General features: G+C 37.0%; 1 long non-coding RNA gene across 2 annotated transcripts in view; it reads right to left on the bottom strand.

The window, feature by feature from the left end:
• The window catches only part of LOC131383619 (uncharacterized), a 339,813-nt gene that overhangs the window by 61,084 nt on the left and 250,758 nt on the right, over positions 1-27,971 (bottom strand). The window contains exon 3 of one of the 2 annotated variants that reach the window (XR_009213781.1): positions 8,567-8,674. The exons of the other annotated variant lie outside the window; for it this stretch is intronic. This is a non-coding gene — a long non-coding RNA (uncharacterized LOC131383619). Of the gene's footprint in view, positions 1-8,566; positions 8,675-27,971 lie in introns of those variants that run through there. 2 annotated transcript variants of the gene reach the window in all.

Raw genomic sequence — 27,971 nt, 5'->3', positions numbered from 1 at the left:
TTAGATCCCACAAATAAGTGAGAATATATGAAGTTTGTCTTTCTGTGCCTGGCTTATTTCATTTAACATAATGTACTCCAGTTCCACCCATGTTGTTACAAATGACAGGCTCTTATTCTTTTTTATGGCTGAATACTACTCTTCTATGTATATACATCACATTTTCTTTATCCATTCCTCTGTTGATGGATAACTTAGATAGCTTCCAAATCTTGGCTATTGTGAATAATGCTACAGTAAATATGGGAGTGCAGATATCTCTTCAAAATACTGGTTCCTTTGCTTTTGATATACCTAGCAGTGGAATTACTGGGTCATATTACCAGTAATAATCATATTATTGTTCTATTTTTCATTTTTTAAGGAACCTCCAGACCACTCTCCATAATGGCTGTACTAATTTACATTCCCACCAGCAGTGTATGAGGGTTCCCTTTCCCAAACATCCTTGCCAGTGTTTGTTATTGTCTGCCTTTTGGATAAAAGCCATTTTAACTAGGAGGAGATTATATCCCAGTTGATGATGCAATGATAGTTTTGATTTGCATTTCTCTGATGACCAATGATGTTGAGCTCCTTTTCATATACCTGTTTGCCATGTGTGTGTCTTCTTTTGAAAAATGTCTATTCAGATCTTTTGTCCATTTTTAAATTGGATTATTTGACTTTTTCCTATTGAGTTGTTTGAGCTCTTTACATATTCCGGTTTTTAATCCCTTGATAAATGGATAGTTTGAAAATATTTCCCCCATTCTGTGGGTTGTCTCTTCATTTTTTTTTATTGTTTTCTTTGCTGTACAGACGTGCTTTAACTTGATGTGACCCCGTTTGTCTATTTTTGCTTTGGTTGACTGAGCTTTTATGGTATTACTCAAGAAATCTTCACCCAGACCAATATCCTGAAGTTTCCCTAATGTTTTATTTCAGTAATTTCATAGTTTGAGATCTTAGATTTAACTCTTTAACCCATTTTGATTTGATTTTTATACATAGTGAGAGATAGGAGTCTAGTTTCATTCTTCTGTATGTGGATATCCAGTTTTCCCGAACTCTTTATTGAAGATATTGTCCTTTACCCAAAGTATGTTCTTGGCACTTTTGCCAAAAATGAGTTAATTGTAGGTGCATGGATAAATTTCTTGGTTCTCTAGTCTGTTCCATTGGTCTATATGTTCATTTTCATGCCAGTGTCGTGCTGTTTTGATTATAGCTCTGTAGCATAATTTAAAGTCAGGTAATGTAATTCCCCCAATTTTGTTCTTTTTTGTTAAGAATAGTTTTGACTATTTATGTTCTTTTGTGGTTCCATATAAATTTTAGGATTAATTTTTCTATTTCTATGAAGAATGTCATTTGTACTTTGATAGGGATTGCATTGAATCTATAGATTGTTTTGCATAGTACGGACATTTCAACAGTACTGATTTTTCAAACCCTTGAACATGGAATGTCTTTTAATTTTTTGTGTCTTCTCCAGTTTCTTGCATCAATGGTTTATAGTTTTCATTGTAGAGATTTTCACTTCTTTGGCTAATTCCTATGTAATTTATTTTACATGTAGCCATTCTAAATGGGATTACTTTCTTGATTTCTTTTTCAGATTGTTTACTGTTGGCATGCAGAACTGCTACTGATATGTGTATGTTGCTTTTGTATCCTGCAACTTTACTTAATTATCAGGTCGAATATTTTTTGGTGGAGTCTTTAAATTTTTCCAAATGTAAGATTATATCATCTGCAAAGAAGGCTAATTTGGCTTCTTCCTTTCCAATTTGGATGCCCTTTCTTTCTCTTGTCTGATTGCTCTAGCTAGGACTTCCAGTACCATGTTAAATTACATTAGTGAAAGTGGGACTCCTTATCTTGTTCCACATCTTAGAGGAAACTCTTTAAGTTTTCCATTGTTCGGTACAATACTAGCTGTGGGTCTATCATATATGGTTCTTATTGGGTTGAGGTATATTTCTTCTATACCCAGTTTCTTGAGGGTTTTTATCATGAAGGGATGTAGAATTTTATCAAATGTCTTTTCAACATCAACTAAAATGATCATATGGTTTCTTTCCATCATTCTATTGATATGATGTATCATATTGATTGATGTGCATATGTTGAATCATCATGGCACCCCTGGGATAAATCCCACTTGATCATGATGAATAATCGTTTTAGTGCATTGATACATTCGGTTTCCTAGTATTCTGTTGAGGATTTGTGCATTAAGGTCCACCAGGGTTATTGGCCTGTAGTTTTCTTTTTTTGATGTGTCTTTGTCTGCTTTTGGTATCAGGGCAATACTGGCCTCATAGAATGAATTTGGATGCATTCCTTTCACCTCTATTTTTTCAGAATAGTTTCAATAGGACTGGTACTGGTTCTTCTTTAAATGTTTGGTAAAATTCAGCAGTGAAGCCATCAGGTCCTGGGATTTTCTTTTCTGGGAGACTTTTTATTATGGCTTCAGTCTCATTACTTGTTATTTACCTGTTCAGGTTTTGGATTTTTCATGGTTCATTCTTCATAGGTTGGATGTGTCTAGGAATTTGTCCATGTCTTCTAGGTTTTCCAATTTATTGGCATATAGCTGCTCATAGTAGTCTCTAATGATTCTTTGAATTTCTGTGGTATCAGTTGTAATCTCCCCTTTTTTGTGTTTTTATTTATTTAGGTTTTCTCTCTTTTGTTCTTAGTCTGGTTTAAGGTTTCTCATTTTATCTTTTCAAAAAACAACTTTTCATTTCATTCATATTTTGTATTTTTTGTTTCTATTTCATTAATTTCTTCTCTGATTTTTATTATTTCTTTTCTTCTACTAATTTTGGATTTGATTTGCTCTTGATTTTTTAGTTCTTTAAGATGTATCTTTAGGTTGTTTATTTGAAGTTTTTTTTTCTTTTGTGATGTAGGCACTTATTTATATAAACTTTCCTGTTAATACTGCTTTTGCTATATCCCATAGGTTTTAGTATATTGTATTTCTATTTTCATATCTTTCAAGGAATTTTTAAATTTCCTTCTTAATTTCTTTTTTGACCCACTGGTCATTCAGGAGCATATTGTTTAATTTCCATGTGTTTGTATAGTTTCCAGAATTCCTCTTGCTATTGATTTCTAGCTTTATTCTATTGTGGCCAGAGAAGTCACTTAATATAATTTTAATTTTCTTAAATTTGTTAAGACTTGTTTTGTGGCCTAATACATGATCTATCCTTCAGAATGATCCATGTGCTGAGGAGAAGAATGTGTGCTCTGCAACCACTGGATACAATGTTTTGTAAATACCTATTAGGTCCATTTGGTCTATAGTACAGAGTAAGTCTGATATTTCTTTGTTGATTTTCTGTCTGGATGATCTGTCCAATGCTGAAAGTGGGGTATTGAATTCTCCAGGTATTATTGTATTGGAATCTATCTCTCTCTTCAGCTCTAATAATATTTGCTTTATATACCTGGGTGCTTCATTGTTGGATGCATATATATTTACAATTGTTATATCCTCTTACTGAATTGATCACTTTATCATTATATAATAAACTTCTTTGTCTTTTTTCATTTTTTGTCTTGAAATCTGTTCTGTGTGATATAAGTTTAGCTACTCCTGTACCTTTTTTGTCTTTCATTTGCATAAAATATATTTTTCCATCTTTTTATTTTCAGTCTACGTCTGTCTTTAGAGGTGAAGTGTGCTTCCTGTAGGTAAAAGATCATTGTGCCTTGTTTTTTCTTTTTTTTAAATTCCATTCAGACACTCTATGTTTTTTGACTGGACAGTTTCTTCCATTTACATTCAATGTATTATTGATAAGTAAGGACTCACTACTGCCATTTTGTTATTTGTTTCTGGTTGTTTTGTGATCACCTCTTCCTTTTTTCCTTCCTTCCTGTCTTCCTTTTAGTGAAGGTGATTTTCTCTATGTTTTAATGTTTTGCTTTTTATGTGTATCTGTTGTATATTTTTTGATTCAAGATTACCATGAGGCTTGCAAATAAGATTTTATAACATATTGCTTTAAGCTGGTGGAAACTTAACCTTGATTGCATAAACAACAAACAAACCAGCAAAGAGAAAACTAATAAAAACTCTACACATTAATTTCATCCCCCTGCTTTTTAACGTTCTATTGCTTCTATTTACATTTTATTATACTGTCTTTACCTTGAAAAGTTGTTGTAGTTATTATTTTTGATAAGCTAATCATTTAGTCTTTCTACTCAAGATATGAGGAGTTTACACACCACAATAACAATATTATAATATTCTTTGTTTTTCTGTGTAATTACTATTACCAGTGAGTTTTTCACCTTCAGATGGTTTCTTATTGTTCATTAATGTTCTCTTCTGTTTCAGATTGAAGAACTTCCTTCAGCATTTCTTGTAGGACTGCTCTGGTGTTGACAAAATCCTTCAGCTTTTGTTTGTCTGGGAAAGTCTTTGTTTTGTTTCTCCTTCATGTTTAAAGGATATTTTCACTGGATAGATTCTAGGATAGAAGTTTTTTCCTTTAGCACTGTAAATATGTTATGCTTCTCTCTCCTGGCCTGTACAGTTTCTGCTGAGAAGTCTACAGCCAGATGTATTGGAGCTCTTTTGTATATTATTTGTTACTTTTCTCTTGTGGCTTTTAGGATCATTTCTTTTTCCTTGACCTTTGGGAGTTTGATTATTAAATGTCTTGAGATAGTCTTATTTGGGTTAAATCTGCTTGGTGTTCTATACTCTTCTTGTACTTGAATATTGATATCTTTCTCTAGGCTTAGGAAGTTCTCTGCTGTATACCCTTAAATAAACTTTGTATCCTTATCTCTCTCTCTCTCTCTCTACTTCCTTTTTAAGGCCAATAATTCTTAGATTTGCCCTTCTGAGGCATTTTTTAGACCTTATAGGCATGCTTCATTCTTTTTTACTATTTTTCCTTTTGCCTCCTCTAACTGGGTATTTTCAAATAGCCTGTCTTCAAGTGCACTAATTCTTTCTTCTGCTTGATCAGTTCTGCTGTTAAGGGACTTCAGTATGTCAATAGCATTTTTCAACTCCAGAATTTCTACTTCATACTTTTTAATTATTTTAATCTCCTTGTTAAATTTTTCTGATGGGATTCTGAATTCTTTTTGCTGGGCTTACTCAAAACAGCTATTTTGAATTTTCTGTCTGAAAAGTCACTCATCTCTGTCTCTCTGGGATTGGCCACTGGCGCCTTATTTAGTTTGTTTGGTGAGGTCACATTTTCCTGGATGGTCCTGATGCTTGTAAATGTTCATCTGTGTCTGCACATTGAAGAGTTAGGAATTTATTGTAGTATTTGCAAATCTGGGCTTATTTGTACTCACCCTTCTTGGGAGATTTTCAAGTTTTCAAAGGGACTCACTCAGGTGTTGTGATATAGATCTTTGGTGACTGTAGCCATATCTGCATTAGGGGGCACTGCAAGCCTAGTAATGCTGTGGCTCTTGCAGACTCATAGAGGTACTGCCTTGGTGGTCTTGGGTGAGATCCAGAATTCCTTGGGAATACGATGCAGAAATGTTGGTTCTCATCCTTTACTTTCTCTCAAACAAATGTAGTCTCTCTCTCTGTGCTGAGCTGCCTGGAGCCGGGGTAGGGGTAATACAAGCAATGGTGTGGCCACCAACACTGGAAGTGCACTGAATCAGACCCAAAGCCAAGACAGCACTAAGTCTCACCTAAGGCCCACAGTGACCACTGCCTGTCTATCATCAATGTTCACTCAAGGCCCAAGGGCTCTTCTGTTCGCTTGTGGTAAATGTTGTCAGGCCTGGGTCTCTCCTTTCAGAGCAAGGGCTCCCCCCTACCCAGGGCAGGTCCAGAAATGCTGTCCAGGAGCCAAGGCCTGGAATTAGGGACCCCCAGGAGCTTAGTACTCTATCCCACTGTGATCATGCTGGCACCCAAGCTGTAAGACAAAGTCCCCTTTACTCTTCCCTCTCCTTTCCTCAAGAAAAAGAAGTCCTTCCCCATAGCCACCACATCTGGGAATGTGCTAGGTCACATCTGAAGCCAGCCCAGCTCTGAGTCTCACCCAAGGTCCACAGTGAGTACAACCTGGCTACCACTGCTGATTACTGAGGACCTAAGGGCTTATCAGTCAGCAAGTGACAAGTTCTGCTGGGACTGGACCCTGCATTTCAAAGCAGCAGGTTCCCTCTGGCTCCGGATGTGTCTAAAAATGACATCCAGGAGCAAGGTCCTAGAATGGGGGCCTCACGACTCTCACAGGTGCCCTGTTCTACTGTGGTTTAGCTGATATACAAGTTGCAAGACAAAAATCCTCTTTATTCTCCTCTCTCCTCTTCTCAAGCAGAATGAAGGAGTCTCTCCCAGAGCTGTGAGCTGCACCACCTGGGGTCAGGGGAGGGGTGAGGAAAGCACTCCCTTGGCCACCCATGCTGCTGTGTCACTAAGTCACATGCACCCCAAGTCCACTGGCTCCAAACCCAGCATGGAAACAAGACTTGCCCTGAAATTGCAGTCCTTTTGCTTTAGACTGCCTTTTAAGTTAATTTAGGACCCCAGGGTTCTTTAGCCCACAGTGGTGGGGCTTGCCAGAACTCAGGTTCCAACCTCTGGGATGGGCAATTCATCTCTCATTGAGGCTACTCTAAATGCTTCCTCCATAGGCCCTGGCTGAGTTCTGCTCCATGTTGCTTTCCATTGTGACAGGGCAGCACTGAGTTCCAATACAAAGTCCTACAATTACTGAATTTTCCCACCCCAAAACTCAGAAATTCTCTCTCTATGCCATGCAGCTGTTGTCAGGGGGTGGGGAGGGGCAGTGTAGGCAATTCAAGATTGTCTCTTCTATCTTTGTTAGTGCCTCTTTCCTTAATACGATGTTACAACCAGTTACTGTGATTGCTCACCTTACTTTTGGTTCTTACGAAGGTACTTTTTTGTGTGGATAGTTGTTCAATTTGGTATTCCTGTTGAAGTTATAATCACTGGAGGCTTCTATTCGGCCATCTAGCTCTGTTTTCACCAGTCCCAAATACGTTCCATCGCTACATCAGATATATTTTTTTCTCTTGAACTTAGATTTGAGTCCATCTCATGACTTCTATGTGCTATTTTGCTCTTTGAATAATTGAAATGCAATTATAATAGATGTTTAAATGTCCTTGTCTGCAATTCTAATACCAGTGTCAGTTCCAGATGTTTTGATTGATTGAGTTTTCTTATTCAAAGTCATATTTTTCTGCCTCTTTTATGTCTGCTCATCTTTCAGCAATGCCAGATATTGTGATTTTACCTTTTTCAGTGCTAGACATTTTTATATTCCTATAAATATTTTTATACTTGGTTCTGCAATGCAGTTAATTTAGTTGAAATAATTTAATTTTTTCAGATCTTTCTTTTAAGATCTGTTAGTTGGGACAAGAGTGGCATTTTGTTGAGAGCTAATTATTTTCTATTACTAAGACCCTGCTAAAGGCTCTAACCAATGTTCCATGAAATGCAAAGCTTTCCAGTCTGGCTATTTCTAGCTTTTTGTGAGCACTGGGTAGTATTCTTTCTATTCTCTTTGAAAAGTTCCTTTCCCTAGCCTCAGGTAGTTTCCTCACATGCATATGCTGATTAGTACTCTGGTGGGTAATCAAGGGGAATCCTCTATAATTTTCCTCAGCTCTGCCTTTCTCTTTACCGCCCTTTTCTCTGCACAGCTCTCTAGTCTGAATTACTTTCTCCCACAAACTACCCACCATAGTCTTCCTAGACTCTCAGCTCCATTTCAGCAAGAGGGTCAGAGTAGCTAGATAAAAACTGACTGGAGATGGAAGAGAAAGAATAAGGAAGGGATAGGGAGAAGACCATGTAGGACCTTGGAAGCCATTATAGGACTTTAACATTGAGTGGTATAAAAAGCTCTTAGCACGTATTGAGAAGAGTAACTTCATCTGCCTTGAGATATGGTTTGACAAAAAGACTGAAGGGAATCAGAATTAGACCCTAATCAGAATTAATCCCTAATTGGGAGACCAACTGGGAACTGATGGTAAGAGGTAATGGTGGCTCAGACAAAAATGGCATCAGTGAGAGTAGTGAGAACAGTCTAATTCTGGGTTTATTCTGAAGGTTGAGCTAACAGTATTGGCTGACGAATTTGATGTCAGTGATTTGCATGTTCAATGTAGAGTTTCACCTTGAGAGATATTAAAATCCATTCTTAACATGAACATCATGGCCATGCTTAACATGAAGAGCTATGAGCGAGTTATAAGGTTAGAAACACATCTTTCCAGAAAAATAAAAAATTGAAATCACAATTTAAAAAGTGCTTCTATATTCTTTTCTAATAGCTAAAGATATAGACAGCCCGAGGTTTAACAATATCAATCTTTACAGGATTCCTGTAAAGGATTCAAATTTAATCTCAATAATAAGGTATCATTTTACCTAAAGCATAATACAGTAATTGAAATGCTAAATACAATTTTTTTTGTTGTTGTTTAGGGTGGGAGTGATTTAAAAAAGAACTCAAGATTTGACTTACACACTTATTCCTTTATCCTCTTTAACATGACTATCACAGATCTTCAATTTTATAAAAATCCCTGCTCCTTTTGGTAAAGGTGTCCCTTGGCTCTTATACCAGCTTTGCTATAAAATCAAGTCCATGTGTGGGAGGTCCAAATTCCATGCTACAGCTCTCCTTGAGTCCTGAAAGTGAAGAAGCAATGCAATCCTTTCACTCCAGCTTCAGCTTACTTTCAATTTCTTGCAGCTGTTCCATTTGTAGGCAGTTTGGAAACCAAATATGCCTCAGATAGGAGTGGAGGGGGAGATTCCTGCCTTTTTCATTCCTGAATATGTACCTTATCTTTGTCTCAATTTTGAGGAAATCAAATATCATTAGATTTCCAAAAATATTTATCTTGGAGCTTTGGGAGAATTCCTAGTTAGTGAGAGAGTGCTATTTCAAAGAAGGCAGGGAATAAATCTCCTGATGATGTAGACATCCCAAGCAATTGTATTACTCTAGTTGCCAAAGGCAGACCCAGACCTTCTGTGGCCTCCCTGTTTAGTTGGGGGCCTTTGGGAGAAGATCTTACTTGGCAGAATTCCAAGAGGAAGCCAATTAAAGTTCAGTGGGAGCGTTAATGCTTTAATTTCAATAACCAATCAAATCAACACTCAGTAGCCACATGAGAAGAGCTGGAGAAGTGCTGAATTAATATTTATTCCCATGAAATATATAAAGATGTTCTCATTCTTGAAGGAAAATTGAAACCTGATCGATAGATGTGGGGGCTCAAACTTTTGGCTTAATTCCCCTAACACTACCCCGTGCTTGGTGGCTACCCAGAGAATAAGCAATTATGAGGTAGTTGGGACGGGAAACATCCAAACTCCAGTCTGCAGCTCCTACGCTGAAAATATAAAATGAGATTTCTCAGACCTAGAGAGGTATTCAGATACTTTTCTATTTTCTTCTCCTTTGTCTGCTTATACTGCAGTGGGCTTTTTTCTGAATTTGCTGTTATGAGAAATTTAATGGCCTTTCCACCTATGACAGATTTTGGATGCAAAATCCATAGGCCATATATAACACCAACCCTGGTTGCTACAGCCTGAACCTGAACAATATGAATTGTTAAGTATTGGAGCTCCAAGTGTTTAGTTATGGTTAATTTATAACTAAACACACTAGTATTTAGTGGAACAAAAAGGTCATTAGTGTCTTACTAGGAAGCAATTAAATTAACAGCTCAAAGCCATTCATCAAATCACAAAACAGATGCTGAACTTTTCTGTAGGAAATCGGATTCTACAATGCAGGAAAAAAACTAAATTCAAAACTTAGCAAAACACATCCACCTCCCTCCCTCAGCTTCTTTCAAAACAAAAATCCATCTCTTTCATCTGCATCCAGAGTCCCAGAGTTCTTTACATTTTAGAGAGAGGCCCAGTCTGAGAAGAAAAAACTCACACACAAATTCAAAGTGCTTTATCTATCTTCTCAACAACAATTAACACAGAAAATTTCTGTGACCACATGTGTGTATGTGTATGGGGGCAATATTCCCTACCACCAAGCAAGCAATCAATTTTGCAGCAGCTACCAAATGGGTGTCTTCCAATTCAATTCTGACACTGTCTTCCTGGAAAAAGTATCAACTCTCACAGGTTGGAGGCTCAGTCCACAAGACTGCTCTCCCATCCAGTGTCAATCACAAGCCCCATGTTATTTTACCTATGCTTCTGACTGACCAGCTATAAATTATAGTTCCCACATCCCCCTCTTCAAGTTTGATTAATTTGCTAGAGTGGCTCACAGCAATCAGGGAAGCACTGATGCTTACCAGTTTATTACAAAGGATATTTCAAAGAATACAAATAAACAGCCAGATGAAGAGATATATGGGGAGAGGTCTGGAAGGGTCCTGAGTGTAGCAGCCTCTGTTCCCATGGAGCTGAGATGCTCCACCCTCCCAGCATATGGATGAGTTCTTATTCACCTTCCTGCAAGCCTCCATGTATTCAGCTATTTGGAAGCTCTCCAAAGCCATCCTTTTGGGTCGTTATGTAGGCGTGATTGATTAAACCATTGTCCACTGGCAATTGACATGGTTTGGAGCTGTGTCCCCACCCAAATCTCATGGTCACTTGTAATCCTCAATGTTGGGGGTGATTGGATTATGGGGGCAGTTTCTCATGAATGGTTTAGCATCATCCTCTTGAGGCTGTCCTTGAGATACTGAGTGAGTTCTCATGAGATTTGGTTGTTTAAAAGTGTAGCACCTATGCCCTCTGTTGTTCCTGCTCCTGCCGTGTGAGACACCTCACTTCCCCTTTGCCTTCTGCCAAGACTGGAAGCTTCTTGAGACCTCACAAGAGGCAGAAGCTGCTATGCTTCCTGTACAGCCTGCAACCTCTTTTCTTTATAAATTACTCAGTCTCAGGCATTTCTTTATAGCGATGAAAGAATGGCATGATACAGTGATCAAGTTAACCTTCAGTCCCTCTCCCCTTCCCAGAGGTTTGGGGTGTGGATGAAAGTCCCAACCCTCTAATCCCTCTAATCATATCTTGATCTTTCTTGTGACCAGCTTCAGAATGAAGCTACCTAAGGGCTGCCAGCCATCAGTCATGCAAAAATACATCACTGTGCAGATTCTAAGGATTTTAAGAGTTGTATGCCAGAAAATGGGGTCAAAGACCAAATATATATATTTCACAATATCACACCATACATCCTCTGAAACCTAGGCAGAGGTTCCCTAACTTCAATTCTTATCTTCTACACACCCACAGGCCCAACAGAGTGTGGAAGCTGCCAAGGCTTGGGGCTTGCACCCTCTGAAGCCATGGCCCAAGCTGTACCTTGGCCCCTGTTAGCCATAGCTGGAAATGGAGTGGCTGAGATGCAGGGCACCATGTCCTGAGGCTACACAGAGCAGCAGGAGCCCTGATCCCAGCAGATGAAACCATTTATCCCTCCTAGGCCTCTGGGCCTGTGATGGGAGGGGCTGCCACAAAGGTCTCTGACATGCCCTGGAGACATTTTCCCCATTGCCTTGGCTATTAACATTCAGCTCTTCATTACTTATGCAAATTTCTGCAGCTGGCTTGAATGCCTCCCCAGATAATGGGTTTTTCTTTCTACCACATGGTCAGGCTGCAAATTTTCCAAACTTTTATGCTCTGCTTCCCTTTTAAACATAAATTTGAATTTCAGACCATCTCTTTGTCAACAGCATATGACTGTATGCTTTTAGCAGAAGCCAGGTCACTTCCTGAATACTTTGTTGCTTAGAAATTTCTTCTGTCATATACCCTAAGTCATCTCTCTCAAGTTCAAAGTTCCACAGATCTCTAGGGCAGGGCAAAATGCTGCCAGTCTCTTTGCTAAAGCATAGCAAGGGTGACCTTTACTCCAGTTCCCAATAAGTTCCTCATCTCCATCTGAGCCTAGACTTCATTGTCCATATCACTATCAGCATTTTGGTCAAAACCATTCAACAAGTCTCTAAGAAATTCCAAACTTTCCAACATCTTCCTGTCTTCTGAGCCCTCCAAACCATTCCAGGCTCTGCCCATTACCCAGTTCCAAAGTCAATTCCTCATTTTCTGGTATCTTTATAGCAATGCCCCACTTTTTTTGGTACCAATATTCTGTATTAGTCCATTTTTACACTGCTTTAAAGAATTACCTGAGACTGAGTAATTTATAAAGAAAAGAGGTTTAATTGACTCCCAGTTCTGTGTGGCTGGGGAGGCCTCAGGACACCTACAATCATGGCAGAAGGCAAAGGAGAAGCAAGCACCTTCTTCACAAGGTGGCAGGAGAGAAAGAGAGGGGCGGGGAAAGTGCCACACTTTTAAACCATCAGATTTCATGAGAACTCACTCACTCACTATCATGAGAACAGCATGGGGGAAACCGCCCCCAAGATCTAATCACCTCCCACTAGCTCCCTCCCTTGACACACTGGGATTACAATTCAAGATAAGATTTGGGTGGGGACACACAGCTAAACCATATCACCCAGTTTCAATAATGGACAGATCAACCAGACAGAAAGTTAACAAGGAAATACGGAAATTGAGCTTTACTTTAGACAAAATGAACCTAATCAATATACACAAAACTTTTCATCCAACAGAGGCAGAATATACATTTTTCTCTAGTGCATATGAAACATTCTCCAGGATAGACCATATGGTAGGCCACACAAGTCTTAACACATTTTAAGATTAAAATCATATCAAGTGTTGTTTCCAACCACAATGGTATGAAACTAGACAGAATCAACAACAGGAGGAATTTTGGAAAATTCACAAATATGTGGAAATTAAACAACATGCTCTGAAAAACCAATGAATCAAAGAAGAAATCAAAAGGGAAATTTAAAAATATCTTGACACAAACAACAATGGAAATACAATATACCAAAACCTATGGGATGCAGCTTAAAAGCAGTTGTAAGAATAAAGTTTATGGCAATAAATGGCTATATTGAAAAAGAAGAAAGATCCCAAATAAATATCCTGATATTGTGCCTCAAGGAACTAGAAAAAGAACAAGTTAAACCCAAACTTAGCAGAAGGAAGAAAATAATAAATATCGGAACAGAAATAAATCAAATAGGGGATAGAAAAAACATTTAAAAAATCAATGAAACTAAGAGTTATTTTTTTGTAAAAGTAAACAAAATCAACAGACCCTTAGCCAGGCGAGAGAGAGAGAGAAGATTCAAATACATACAAGTAGAAATGAAAGTGGAAACATTACAACAGATGCGTAAGAAATGAAAGGATAATAAGGAACTATTATCAACAATTACATGTCAACAAATCTGATAACCTAAAGGAAGTGGATAAATTCCTAGTAAAATACAACCTAGCAAAGTTGAATCAGGAAGAGATAGAAAGTCTGAATGGACCAATAACACACAAAGAGATTAAAGTAGTGCATTAAAACCTCCCAACAAAGAAAAGCCCAGGAACACATGACTTTACAGATGAATTCTGCCAAACTTTCAAAGAATAATTAATATTAACATTTCTTAAACTGTTCCAAAAAAATAAAGCTGGAAGGAATACTTCCCAACACATTTACAAAACCACTGTCATTACGAACCTATGGCAAAGACACCACAAAGAAATAAAACTATAAGCCAATATTTCTGATGAATATTGATGCAAAAATCCTCAATAAAATATCAGCAGAACTGAATTCAACTACATGCCAAAAAAGCATACATTATCATCAAGTGGGATTTATCTCTGGCAAGCAAGGCTGGTTTTACATGTGTAAATCAATCAATGCGATATATCACATTAACAGACTGGAAGACAACCACCACATAATCACATCAATTGATGCAGAAAAAGCATTGAACAAAGTTCAGCATCCTTTCTTTAGAAAAACTCTTAACAGTTTTGGTACAGAAGGAAAGTTTCTCAATATAATAAAAGCCATTTACAGAAAACCATGAGCTAAGATCATAATCAATGGGGAGAAATTGAAAGCTTTTCCTCTATGATCTGGTACAAGGCAAGTATGCCCGCTTTCACCACTTCTAGTCAACATAGTCCGGGAAGTACTATCAAAGGAAGTTAGGCAAGAGAAATAAATAAAAATTATCCAGATCAGAAAGAAAGAAGTAAAATTATAGCTATTTGTGGCTGACATTATCATATATGTAAAAACTTTCAGAGACTCAAAACAAAAAACTGTTAGATCTAATAAATGAATTCAGTAAAGTTGTAGAATATAAAATCAACATACAAGCCAGGTACAGTGGCTCATGCCTGTAATCCCAGCACTTTGGGAGGTTGAGGCAGGTGGATCACTTCAGGTCAGGAGTTTGAGACCAGCCTGGTCAACATGGCAAATCTTGTCTCTACTAAAAATACAAAAATTAGCCAGGCGTGGTGGCTTGTGCCTGTAGTCCCAGCTGCTCAGGAGGCTGAGGCATGAGAATGGCTTGAGCCTGGGAGGCAGGGGTTGCAGTGAGCTGAGATCACACCACTGAACTCCAGCCTGGGTAACTAAGGAAGACTCAATCTTAAATAAATAGATAAAAGCAACATACAAAAATCTGTGGCATTTCTAGACACAAAAAAATAGCCTAGCCAAAAGAGAAATTGAGAAAACAATCCCACTTAAAATAGCATCAAAAAAAAAAAAAACCATAGGAATAAATTTAACCAAGAAGGTGAAAGACCTGTATACTAAAAACTACAAAATATAGAGGAAAAAATTGAAGAGGACACAAATAAATAAAAAGATAGTCCATGTTCATGCATCAAAATGATTAATATTGTTAAAATGTCCATACTGCCTAAACCAATATATATGTTCAATGTAATCCTTATCAAAATCTCAATGGCATTTTTCACAGAAATACAAAAAAAAATCCTGAAATTTATGTGAAACTACAAGGGACCCCAAATAGTCAAAGCAATTCCGGGGAAAATATGTTTGGGGCATCAAACTTCCTGATTTAAAATTATATTACAAAACTATAGTAATAAAAACAGTATAGTATGGGAGGAAAAACAGACACATAGAGCAGTGGAACAGTATAGAGGTTCTAGAAACACATCCAAACATATATGGCCAATGAATTTTTGACAAGAATACCAGAAAGACGATGAAAAAAGAATAGTCTCTTCAATAAATGGTGCTGGGAAAGAATGAAACTGGACTCTTAACAACATATACAAAAATTAATTCAAAATGGATAAAATGCCTAAATATAAGACCTGAAACCATGAAATTCCTGGAAGGAAATATAGGGGGAAAATTCTTTTACATGGGCCTTAGCAATAATTTCTTGGATGTCATACCAAAACCTCAGGCTACACAAGCAAAAATAAATAAATGAGACTACATCAAGCTAAAAAGTTTTCACACAGCAAAGGAAATAATAAACAAAATGAAATGGCATCCTACAGGCTGGGAAAAAATATTTGCAAATGATATATGAGATAAAGGGTTAATATCCAAGATTTATAAAGAACTTATATAAGTCAATAGCAAGAAAACCTATAACCCTATTAAAAATGAGCAAAGGACTTGAACAGTAATTTCTCCAAAGATGACATAAAATGGTCAAAGGTATAAGAAAAAATGCTCAACATCACTAGTCATCAGGGAAACGCAAATCAAAATCACTATGAGATACCCCCTCATACCTGTTAGGATAATTATTATCAAAAAGACAAAAGATAACAAGTTTTGGCAAAGGCAGAAGAAAGGAAACTCTCGTATATTGTTGGTGGGAATGTAGATTGGTGCGGCCATTATGGAAGACAATACAGAGGTTCCTAAAGAAATTAAAAATAGAGCTACCACATAATCCAGCAATCTCTCTTCTGGGTATACACCCAAAGGCAATAAAATCACCACCTAGTAAAGCCTCTGCATTCTATTCCCATGTTCATTGTAGCATTATTTACAATAGTCAAGATATGGAAAAAAATCTAGGTGTCTGTCAATGAACAAATGGATAAAAAAAAATAGTGTGCATGTGTATATATAGACATGTGTGCATATGTATTTATTATTCTGCCTCCACCTAGGGGGTAGATCTTGCCATTTGCCTCAAAGTGGATGGACCTGGAGGCACTATGCTAAGTGAAATAAGCTAGACACAAAAAGAAAAGTATTGCTTGATCTCACTTATATGTAGAATCTTAAAAAAAAAATAAAAGGTCAAATACATAGAGATGGAGAATAAAAGCAGTACTTACCAGGATCAGGGTTGGGAGGAGGAAATGAAGATATATAGGTCAAAGAATACAGAGTAGCAAATATGTAGGATGAACAAGTTGAAGTATCAAATGTATCTAATATACAACATGAGAACTATACTTAATAATAATGTATTGGATTCAGAATTTTTGCTGAATGAATGGACTATAACTGTGCATGCCACAGGGCAAAAAAAAAAAAATTAGTAACTATGTAAGATGATGAATTTGTCCCACTGTAGTAACCATTTTTATATATATGTATATGTGTGCATATATATGTATTTATCTTATATCAAGTTGTCTACTTTAAATATATACAATAAAATTTATTTTTAAAAAAGCAATCAACAGAACAATTGCCAAGACTTACTCATGAAGCCATCCTCCTCTTTCCCCTGCAACCCACCAACAGCATTTCCTCGCAAAGAGTGTGCTGTTCTTTGGCAGCCAATGTTTAAGTAGTAAGACTATTGTCAGACCATAAAACAATATGTTCAAATTATGTGACATGAAATGCAATATTGCTGAGGTGGTATTTGTGCCTCTCTAAAAATAACTTTCAAATTTAAATTACATTTGATAGAAAGTTTTAAAAATATTTATTGACTATCTGCCATGTACTTGGAATGTAATACGACTAATAATGTATACATTAGTATACATTATTACATATTACATATATATGTATATGACTATTAATAGTATACGCTATTATAAAGACTAATAAAACATTGCCTTATTACTAAGATACGAAGACTAATAAAACACAATCTCACCATTGCATATAATCTAGGGAATGTGCTAGAAGGACATAAATATGGCATATTAAAAGTCATGGGCTTTGGACCTAGAAAGACTGGATTCTGGTCTTGACATTGTCATTTATTAGTCAATTGTCTTTAGGAAATTACTTTAATTCACCTAAGCCTCAGCAGGTTCATATGTTCAGTGAAAATTATACATAACACATGGAGTTGTTTTAAAGATCAAATGGGAAAATGATACATTAGCAAGAACTGGAGAGCACATTCAGATTAAGATAATTTGAGGAGAGTTGAACAAAAAGACTCTTCATAAAAGTGGGAGCAAGGTTTAAGGAGACCACACAGGGCAATGGAATACCCCGTGACCAGTATTAGTGGGCCTCCCTATAGGTGGTGGGCAGGGAGGTGGTGACAGTTACCAGAACTTTGGAGTACAGAGGACAATATGAAAAGGGTAGCCTGACAGAAGCTAAGACTTTTTATGGACTTCACAGTGAGCTTATAGTGAGCCTTTCCTCCCTTTCTCAATCCCCTACCGGGGTTCCCCATGGCTGAACTCAAGGTCACCCACTGAAAGGACAAAAATGGCTTATTTCTCTAAGTGCAGAAAGCAGGACATTGAAGGCTGGGAAAAGGATCTAGGAGGACCAGTAGATGACATCTATCCTAAATTACTTAAACATCTAGGGTACATAACTATAAATGATCCTAATAATAATGTGTTTGTTACGTATGAACTTTGCTAAGCAGTACGTATGCACTTTATCATTTAGTCCTATAACAAAGATATAGTTATTATGTCTAAACTATATATTACCTGAGGCAATGCACTATTAAATAACTTTGAAAAGCTAAATCAAGTAGGAATTCACACCCAAATCTGACTCCAGAGTTTACGCCTACTATGATGTACTGTCTCCCACTTAATAGATAAATACTGATTAATTGATGCTGTTAAGATTTCCCATAGCTGTAATCTGCATTCTTAACCTCATGAAGCCACTGGCTTTCCTTGCAATTCATCTCAAGTTCATCAACTTCAGGTCTGGGCAGTCCTTCACTCTCCTGGATAAGTAAAGCGACAATTAAATCAAACCAGTTATACTGAGAATCTCTTTAAAAATTCAGTATGAGAAGATAAGACTCAAGTTATTGTTACAAGCATACTATTACATCATGACTATCATATCCCCCACTTTGCTATTATCTCAACGTGACAGTGGACAAGCAACCTAGTCCCTCAACTCGTTTCCTCACAAGTAAATTGGCAAAACTGGGGAAAGAGGGCAAACTGGGTGAGAGGATCTTGACAGTCTCCACTGTACAATTACATGAATTTATTATGTTTTACAAGGTATGAAACGCTCATGATGTATCTATATTCATTTAGTGATTTGTTGTAATGGGGCTTCCTCTCTCAATGTGTTCAGAATAGAGTTCGACGTTGATTAGATTATGACTGATATTTTTTCTAGTATAACACTTTCACCAAGATAAACCTATCCCAATATTCACAGTACACATCAGAAATAAAGCAGAAACTCAAACATGAAAAGGCAATATATCAAATGAGAACAGTTAACTTTCACTGAGTATTTACTATATTCCAAACATTGTACTAAATATTGAACAGGTTTTAAGTAATTTGGTAAATCAATAATTAAATTAAGAGTTAGGAATGTCACCCCAATTTTTAGTAACTGGCTAATGTTGGGAGCCAATTCCCCATGGATCTCTAGCATTTCTTCATGTCTTGTGAACAGTGGCACAATCGATTCTTATCTTTCCAAGTATGTTTTATAATATTGGATGATAGAGATAGTGACTGTTTTGGAATAGAGGTCAGGTTTGCATACTACTCATTATAAAATATTCAAATTCTTTAAGCTCAGAGTTCCTACGCTGTGACACAGACTCACTTTCTGTACATATAACATCAGGTTGGGCAATCCCACATCACTTCCATGAGACTGATGGATTGAGGGAGAGAACAAAGGGAACTGATACAAACTTGATGCTCATTCTGCTGGCTATGCTGTGAAAACAAAGTCCTTTGTTTCGATCCAAGAGTCTCATGTTTTCTGCCAGCGTGCATGAAACTATGGCCAGTTAACTTAACTTGCAAGTAGGGTAAAAGAACTTCCACAATTATTGACAGTGATGTGACCTTGAACAATTCATTTTACTCGTGGTTATTTATTTTTGAATTTTAAAATTTTTCCAAATGCACATTTCTTCAAGTGTCTATATATAAGCAGTTGATAGAAACAAACAAATGAAGTTTGTATTTGTAATGAAAGCATGAGATGGGGGTACAGTAGGAATAGCAAATATGTATTGGACACCCATTCTGTACCAAGTCCTGGTCTAGGGGAGGAAGGAGATAGAAAATAAACAATTAACAAATGAACACTTCATATAAAATGAAGTAGTGATAAATGTCAAGAAGATAAAACAAGCAGAGACAGATAGAGTGGCAGGGGTTGCTATTTTTGATAGGATTGTCAAGAAAGGACTCTCTTTTGGATTCCACATATGAGATTGTGCACTTCTACGGCCATACCTCCCAAACACGCTTGATTTCATCTGAGATTACACAGTATTTGTCTTCCTGTCCCTGGCTTATTTCACTTAGCATAATGTCTTCCAAATACGTCCAGGTTATTGCAAATGACGGAGTTTTTCCCCTTTTAAAGACTGAATCATATTTAATTGTGCACATACACCACATTTTCTGTATCCATCCATCTGAAGATGATGGACACCTAGGTTGCTTCCATATATTTCGTAAATACTTTAATGAACACAGGTGTGCAGATATCTCTTCAGCATACCGATTTTATTTCCTTTGGATATATACCCAGATGTGGGATTACTGGATTATATCATTATTCTATTTTTAGTTTTCTAAGGAGCCTCCATATTGCTTTGCATAAGTGACTACATTAATCTACATTTCCACCATAAAAGGAGAAAGTAGAATGATGGTTACCAGAGTCTGGAGGAGAGGGTAAGATGGGGAAAGGGGAGATATTAATCAAAGGGCACAAAATTTCAGTTAGGCTAGAAATATGCTTTAATGATCAATTGCACAGAATGCTAACTATAATACATAATAATGCATTGTATACTTAAAAATTGCTAAAAGAGTAGATTTTAAATATTTTCACAAAATGATAAACATGTGAGTTGATAGATTGGTCAATTAGCCCATTTTAATCATTCCACATTGCAAATTATATCAAAACATCACATTGTACCTCACAAATTATATAATTATTGTCAATTAAAAAATTTAAATAAAATAAAGAAAAGAAAGACTCTTTGAGGAAATTGTATTTGAGTAGAAACCTGACGGAAGGACAGGGCCATGGGACTATCTGAGATAAGATTATTCCAGGCTAGGGAATGGGAGTAGGTTCTAGCATCCTAAGATGGAAATAAGCTTAGCTTATTATAATATTGTCTTGAGGATTCATGTAATCATCATTGGCAGGCAGCCAGTGCTCCTGAAACATTCAAATATTACCTTTCCACTACACACATGTACATCCTAAATCTCCTAATATTTTACTTGTTTTTCTCCATGCCCACAATATATTCAAGGAATAGATAGATATAATACTCCCATAATTTCATGTTTCAAATACCATCTTTAATTTTTGGCAGTTTTATCTATGGTAGAAATCTAATTATAAGCCTTGATCTTCCTTCCTACTTTTCTTTAGGATTAATCTAAATGACAGTTCCTCTAACAAAGTGGGAGAAAGTGAAAAATGAGAAGAAAGGGTGTTGATTTAAGTTTATTATTTGTACTTTAGAAACTGGCTTTTGTCTCAACTTCCAGAAACTTAAATGACAATGTGTTTTTACTGTTAAATCAATTTAGCAGACTTAAGAATTTAGTTTTGATAAGCTGGAAATCTATTTAAAGCTCATAAATCTAAATGTATTTATTCTTGGAGAAAAAACTAATAGCGGCTTTTAGTATCTAATGGCAAATCTTTGGCATATCTAAAAAGCCAACAAAGCCATTAGGAAAAAAGATATCTATACATAAGATATTTTTGATTGACTGATGACAAATGATTAAAATATGTAGCAATTAATGTTTTTGTTTTTGTTTTGTTTTGTTTGAGACAGAGTCTTGCTCTGTCGCCCAGGCTGGAGTGCAGTGGTGCCATCTCAGCTCACTGTAAGATCCGCCTCCCGGGTTCAAGGGATTCTCCTGCCTCAGCCTCCTGAGTAGCTGGTATTACAGGCACGTGCCACCACGCCTAGCTAATTTTTTTGTATTTTTAGTAGACACGGAGTTTCACCATGTTGGCCAGGATGGTCTCGATCTCTTGACCTCATGATCCGCCCGCCTCAGCCTCCCAAAGTGCTGGGATTACAGGTGTGAGCCGCTGCGCCCGGCCAATTAATGTTCTTAAAAAACACGTTGGCTAAAATATTGAAAAAAGGAAAGTCTCGGTAAGGCCTGTAAAAAATATTAGGAAAAATCACCGGACACATGTAGCTCATATCCAGTGCTGTTGAAGTCATCCCTTCATGTGCAATGTTAGGGTTCTTAGTAACATAATAAATTAGATATTGTTGTATTTAGGCCAAAATAGCAAACATAATGATTTATGTAGCTAACATTCCTTTTTGGAGAGTAGATCAGAAGCTAAGCTTAAAAATCTCAGCGTTTTAGTCATTAAGAAAATGTATGTGTTTAAAGAAACACATCAGTCTTTTAAATGACTGGTTCAAAATAACCTAAACATCATTATCACTCAGACTTTGTTTCCTATTATATTGTGTGTATTAAGGCTCCTTGAAGGCAGCTTTCTGCAGGGAGGAAGAATACAAACTTCGTCAAGCACTAGTCAGAATTTCTTAGTCATTTTGAAGAGAAGAAACCTTGTAAAACAGAAATGTGCTAGACTGCAAAGCACTGCTGAGAGTTTGGTTACTGGACTGTCACCTAGCAGTATGGTCATTAATCTCACTCCAATAGTTTTGAAACAGTTGGTGACAGCATCCAAGATATTCTTTTTTGCCATTCCCTGAAATTATCAAGAGCTCATTTTATATTTCTGAGTACAAGAAGCTAACTGCATAATGGTATTAAAAGCTAACCATTAAAAGTCCCACAGTTAGGGGCCATGGTTTTTATCCATATTTCTGTTGATTTATAAGCAATGTTGAGAAACAGTACAGTGCAGTAATGAAGAGAGACTCTGGAGCCAAATCCTGGCACTTCTAGATGGACAAGGTTTTTAACTTCTCTTTGTCTTAGCTTCCTCATCCAAAAAGTGAGGATAGTGACTGAAACAACATCAAGGGCTATTTTGAAATATAAATGAGTTAAGTTATAAATGAGTTATTTTGAAATATAAATAAGTTAATATAAATGAGTTATAATGTAAAGGCTTAGACTAGTGTCTCATATACTGTAAGTCTTCTATGAATGTTACTACTATCTGTGGTAGACTGAAAAAATATCTTCCAAAGACATCAAATCCTAATCCTTGGAACCTTTGAACATTACTTTATATGCAAAAGATAAGATTAAGGGTTTTCAGATGGAGAGAATATCTTGGATTATCAAGATGGGACCTAAATTCAATCAAATGTGTCCTTAAAAAGAGAGGCAGAGGGAGAGTTCACATAGACAGACGAGGAGAAGTCAAACATAGAAGAGAAGGCAATGTGACCATTGAGGCAGAGATTGGAGAGAGAGGGCCACAACTCAAGGTATACCAGCAGCCACCAGACGGTGGAAGAGGGAAGGAATGCTCTTTCTTCAGATCCTCCAGAAGGAGCTTGACCCTGCAACATCTCGAGTTCAGCTCAGTGAAACTGATTTCAGATTTCTGGCCTCTAGAAAGGCAAGAGAACAAATTTCTGTTGTTTTAAGCCACCAAGTTTGTGATAATTCGTTATGGCAGCCATAGAAAACTATTCATAATTAAGAATATAATAAATTAAATTATTTGTACAACTCTTCACCTCTCCTTGTATCCATGATTTTTGCCATGTGACTTTGCAGTTTTCCCCACTAGAGGCAGAAGATACATCTCCATCCTATTGACATGACTTGTATTGCCAATAAAACGCTGAAGCGGGAGAATCACTTGAGCCCAAGAGTTCAAGGTTGCAGTGAGCTAAGATTGCACCACTCTGGATGACAGAGCAAGACCCTGTCTCTAAAAAACAAACAAGCAATAAAAAAGAGTAAAGGAGACAGTATATCAGTCAGCTCCAAGCCTAGAGAAGCATCCCATTTTTTCACTTTCCGCCCTTGCTTTTCTGCTATAACTGTGAGATAGACATGTCTCAGACAGTCCATGTGTTAATTGGCTTTCACTCTGTTATAAAAAGCTGCCCAAGACTGGGTAATTTATAAAGGAAAGAAGTTTAATTGACTCACAGTTCAGCATGGCTGGGGAGGCCTCAGGAAACTTACAATCATGGCAGAAGGCGAAGGGGAAGCAAGGAACATTTTTCACAAGGCAGCAGGAAGGGGAATGAACACAGGAGGAACTACCAAACACTTATAAAACTATCAGATCTTGTGAGAACTCACTGACATGAGAACAGTATGGGGGAAACCACGCCCATGATCCGATTACCTCCACCTGCTCTCTCCCTTGACATGTGGGAATTATGGGGCTTATAATTCAAGATGAGATCTGGGTGGAGACACAAAACCTAACCATATAGTCCACTAGTAGCAGAAGTATGTAGGAACACAGAGCAGATGTGGAGTGACCTAGGACCTACAGCCAAAGTTAGGCAAGACACACATGAGTGAAAATAATGATTTCGAAACTGTTATTTGGCAATAACGGGCTATTGCAATTATTATTACGGTATTAATGTAACATATTAAAGACACAAAGGTAGTGAGCTTTTGCTAATATCTACCATCCCCCAAGACAGCTTACAGTGGGTTACAGTGGGGCTATATCACTCAAATAAAAATGTTATGCATAATCTAAGCCAGCCATGTCACCATGTCACACACACACACACACACACACACACACACACAAATAGGATGAATAGGAACAAATCCATCCATTGCTATGACTTGGAAAGTGGTGCAAACAGTTTATCAATTGTCAACCTCATTTACCAAAGTCAACTCTGGACAAAAATTATTAAATTATTAAATACCAGCATGACAAAATTCCGTGAGAAAGAAGATATGATAACTTTAGATTTTCTGGCCAGAAAGATATTAGTATAGTGGCTGTAATGGTTAGCTTTATGTCAGCTTGGCTAGGCTACAGTACCTAGTTATTTAATCAAGCAATAATGTCAGTGTTGCTGGCTCACGCCTGTAATCCCAGCACTTCAGGAGGCCAAAGCAGGTGGATCACGAGGTCAGGAGTTCAAGACCAGCCTGGCCAATATGGTGAAACCCCGTCTCTACTAAAAATACAAAAATTAGCTGGACATGGTGGTGTGCGCCTGTAGTCCCAGCTGCTCAGGTGGCTGAGGCAGGAGAATCACTTGAACCCAGGAGGCAGAGGTTGCAGTGACCTGGGATCATGCCACTGCACTCCAGTCTGATGACAGAGCAAGACTCTGTCTCAAAAAAAAAAAAAAAAAAAAAAAGAAAGTATTTTGTAGATGTGGTTAACATTTACAATCAGTTGACTTTAAATAAATATAGGAGATTTCTCTGTTAAATGTTAAAACAATGCTATAATTCTGCATTTTCTATATAGTATATTATCTAACTATAAGAAAATTCTGTCATCTCTACCTTGAAAACAGTATATACGTAGACTCTCAGAGTCAGAATGAATCTTAAAGGTTTGCCTGTCCACCTTCCCATCTCACTCTTGGATCCCTTCCATAACAGCATTGATTGGTGTTGAACAAGAGTCTCCTTGAATGAAGTTAGTGATGAGGAACACTCTCTCAACACAGGCCAATCATTCTGCTCTCAGGTCAATTATAATTTAAAATTCCAAGATGCCTTTTTACAATTTCTACCCATTTTTTAGTTCTACCTCTGGTAGTCAAAAGAGCACGTTAAATCACTCTTTCAACATGACTGTCAATTACAATATTTATTATGCCAAACCTTCCCATCTCTTTGCTACTTGTCTTTCTTTCTCCAGGCTTAAGATCTCCAATTTATTTAAGTTATTTTCCATTTATTTCATACATATGCTTTCTCTTCTCAATAAGACTCTTTTCATCTTGAAGAATGGTTCATATTCTATGCTTTTATGTATTCATAACAAATGCCTAACCTGATTAAGAGAATAGACATTTCACTATTTACACACTAATTGTATAAAGCACCATAACAAGCCAGAAAAAGGTCACTGAGGAGCAAATGTGGATGCTAGGCAGAGGTTTTGGGGGCAAATAAAAGCTTAGTTTTGCTTTAAAACAAATGCAGATATTTGGTATTTTTTTCATTCTACATGAAGGCAAGCTGCAGAACAGGATGTTCAGCTATTTGAGCATACTAAAACTCATCCTAAAACATCACTTATTCAAGTGAATCAAGCTGAAGTCATACTCCTCTGGAAAATAAGTTACCATCTTCCTCTTGTCCTCAAACTTACAGAGATATATTCTTATTTGACCTGACTTATGAAAGGTCAATAAGACAAAAGCATCTTGAAAGCTATCCTTCCCTAATCTTCAACAAAAGCAGAGTAAAACATCCCATAATTATATAATATGAAGCCCTTCCTTCATAGAGCACAAAAGAATCCCCCAATCCTTAAAAGATGATGCTCTATTTCATTTCTAACAGATTTTTCCAGAAGATGGACACAAATCTCTTGGAAAAGAACATAGAAATACAAGTAAATATACTCCTGCTAGGAATTTCTTTTTGAAATCAAATTTTATTTTGAGATTCATGAACATTAATATACAGTGAAGACTTCACTGACTACAGCCGACTTACCCGGACCTTCAATCCACTAGAATACTTCCGAACCCCTCTTTTATTAGAAAGGAGGAATAAGAGAACAGTTAAATAATGTCTGATATTTCTATATTATGCAATTTTGAAACCATTAAATACGATGTATATGGATTCTGGTTCCAATGGTACAAACTTCTAATAGTATTATACAAACATATCTGAAAAGATTTCAGAAAAGAAGGGGGTTTAAAATCCAAAACACTAAAAAAAAATTAATAGTAATTATATTGCCAAAATCTGGAATGAATTTTACTAATTGTGAGGAAAACAGGACTAGATTTAAAGGAATAATCACTGGAACACATATGCTCTGATACTGATTAGCTTGCTTTCCTGAAAGTAAATGAAAAGATTCTTCATCTTCATTTCCATAACACACTCACAAGCACACACACATACTCACACTTTTGGTTGAACAGATAAATGAAGCTCATTTGCTGGGATGACGGCACATTTGGTTTTAGATAAGTTCAGGGTCTGCTGAGTTGAGATGCCCAGTAGCCAATTGCATATTTTGAGTAAAAACTTGAGCTTTTTCAGTATATAGAAGGTATTTCAAATAATGGGAGATGATAAACTTGGCCAGGGAAAGCTAGAAGAAAAGAGATTCTAGGGCAGAACCACAAAGTGAAGGAAGAGAGGCTCACTCACAAAAGAACTGGGAAGGGGTGATCAAAGAGGCAGAAGAAAAGCCAAGTACTAGAAGCCAAAAGGAGAGGATGTTTAAAGAGGGAGAAAACAATCAGCAGGTCAAGTGCTCTAAGAGGTCAAGTCAGGTACAAACTAAAAGTATCCTTGGGGTTCATTGGTGAGAAGAGGGTCATTAATGGCCTTAGACAGATATTTCAATGGGTTTATGGGGACTGAAGCATATAACAGTGGTTTAAGAAGTAAGTGGGAGGTGAGGAAGTATAAACATAGAGTAAGGACATCTCTTTCCAGAAGATATAATGAATAATGCAATGAACAATCCCTATATATCAATCTTTCACAGCTTAAAATGTCATTAGAATTCATCCTTAGAATTTCTGGCTTGAAAGATACACGTTTAAAAAACTTTTGATAAAAATGCCAAATTGCCCTCACTTTTGTTAACTTCTAAGACAATTTGCAAGTTTGCCCTGCAACCATCAATTTAACTCAATCTTTTCCACTTGTTACACCTATATCACAACCTTATCCCTGCAATATTCAGAAAGGATGACTTTCGGGTATTGCAAGAGCATAAATCATTGAAGAAAATTTGAGGTACTTCATTTATTTCTTCAGTAAATATTTACTGAGAACCTAATACATGCTAGAGTGAGAGAATATTTTGGTAAACACAAAGAACTAGCTCTTCTATAGTGGATGAGAAAAATATTCGACCCATAATTATGGATATAGTTACACTATTTCATTTGTGCTTAGTGTTATAAAGAAAACACTATGACAGGAGCTTAATCTTGTCTAGGAGCCAGGAAATGCTGAGTGAAAACAAAAGATGTGTAGGAGTTGGAGTATCTGGGGTGCTGGGGTATCTGCAGTCATTTCAACCTAGTTGCCTCCTCTTTTATTGCAGTCTCTTCAGTCTATCAGAAGAAGAACTGGAAACTACATTCCCAGAATCCTTTTCTCTTTATGGTCTGAGTTTAGAGTCTCACAATAAGTAAAAGACAGTAAGGAAGAGAAGAAGAAAAGTGTTATTCTCCAGTGACAGTTGCAGACTCCTGGTCAGACTGTAGAGGGAAGGTTTGCAGAGGATTTGGGGTGAGGACCTGCAAATCACTTGCTTCAGTGCTACAGGCAGCTGCAAGGGTTGGTAGCAACCTTTTAAAAGCTAATGCTAAAGGCTGAGTTCAGTCAGACTGAACCCCCAGCCCTCCCAGCAGTTGCATAAGCCTTTGATGCCCTATAGGGGAGGAAATGTTTCAGGAAGAAAGAATAAATTGTTAGAAGGCCCTGAAGTGGAAGACACTTGGCCATGTTAGGAAGCCACTATGGCTGGGGCACAGTGAGTAAGGAAGGGGGAAGCCCAGTCAGATTGTTCAGAAAA

Source organism: Hylobates moloch, unplaced genomic scaffold, assembly GCF_009828535.3.
Source record: "Hylobates moloch isolate HMO894 unplaced genomic scaffold, HMol_V3 SCAFFOLD_5, whole genome shotgun sequence".
NCBI classification, from domain to species: Eukaryota; Metazoa; Chordata; class Mammalia; order Primates; family Hylobatidae; genus Hylobates; species Hylobates moloch.
The sequence above is the reverse complement of the archived record's forward strand: the minus strand, read 5'-3'. Positions and strand labels throughout refer to the sequence as shown.